Source organism: Myotis davidii, unplaced genomic scaffold (genome assembly GCF_000327345.1).
Source record: "Myotis davidii unplaced genomic scaffold, ASM32734v1 scaffold211, whole genome shotgun sequence".
NCBI classification, from domain to species: domain Eukaryota; kingdom Metazoa; phylum Chordata; class Mammalia; order Chiroptera; family Vespertilionidae; genus Myotis; species Myotis davidii.
The window spans coordinates 1,022,230-1,023,369 of record NW_006282523.1 but is presented as its reverse complement, the minus strand read 5'-3'; the positions used below and the strand labels follow the sequence as shown (position 1 = coordinate 1,023,369).

Here is a 1,140-nt window from a genome sequence, read left to right as displayed (position 1 = left end):
CAGATAAAAACTAAATAATACAATTAGTATAAATATTGTAATGTCAAGATAAACACTAAATAATACTTGTAAGCATGTTTTAGGGTAGGAGGAGGGAGATGAGTTTTTTTCATTAATAGTTGGATATAGCTCCTCTCTATTTTGAAAATTCAAAGAGTAAAGTCATAAAGAACATGAGAAAAAAGGAATAAAGACCTGAGATTCCCAGCTAGTTGTAGCTGTGAAACCTGTATTTCTTTCTGTTTGATGTGCATTTTTTGTTAAGACAGAAAAGTAAGTTACGTATTCTGCGAACAGAATGAATGCGGGTGTACTGATCTGAAAATAATTTGGTATATTGCCTCTAAAGCAACGATGCGAACAAGAAAGAAATAAAAGGCTGTGAGAACTTACATATTTCTTCTCATATGCATCAAAATCTAAAAGAGCAATATAAGAAGACATTCATACTTATACATCTGGTATGTTATTTTTCTTTCACCCAGAGTTCTAGGTTAAACCACCTTTCTTTATCTGCTAGACCTTACTACTTATTAGTGATTTAATAATTGAAAATATGTTTTTAAAGTTGTGGCTAGCTTGGGAACAAACTTTCAGTTATAAGATAAACTAGAGGCCCAGTGCACAAATTTGTGCACAAGTGGGGTCCCTCAATTTGGCCTGCAGGATTGGGCCAAAACCGGCTCTCCAACATCCCCTGACCGTCCTGGCACCGGAGGCACCCAGACCCGAGGCAGCTGCTCACTGTCCCAGGGGCCCCGGGCGACGGCAGCTGTGATGGAGGCAGCGACACCTGCTAGAGGCTGCACAGGGGAGGGGACACGGGAGGCGGCAGCGGGGACCCAGCTGACTCTGCGCCCTGAGCGCTCCAGGGGCCCGGGCTCCCCCTCGTCCCGCCTCCGTGGGGAGCTCTGCTCAGGCCAGCCTTGCTGGGGCGGGCTTGGGGGCCCCAGCTGCCATCCACGCAGCCAGAGAAGCTGGCCTGACTGTGGGGTCTTCCTGGGCCCGGTGCAGGGGGTCCAAGGCTTGAACCTGTCCAAAACACTAGTGGCTCCCCACAATAAAGTTTTAATTCTGTTTCTTTGTTATTGATGTTGTGGTCCCACCCCATAACAAAGAAACAATTTCCAGAGGATGAAG

General features: G+C 45.7%; 1 protein-coding gene across 1 annotated transcript in view; it reads right to left on the bottom strand.

Annotated features, from left to right (window-relative positions):
• The window catches only part of FSCN2 (fascin actin-bundling protein 2, retinal), a 7,087-nt gene that overhangs the window by 5,069 nt on the left and 878 nt on the right, over positions 1-1,140 (bottom strand). The gene's annotated exons all lie outside the window — the stretch shown is intronic.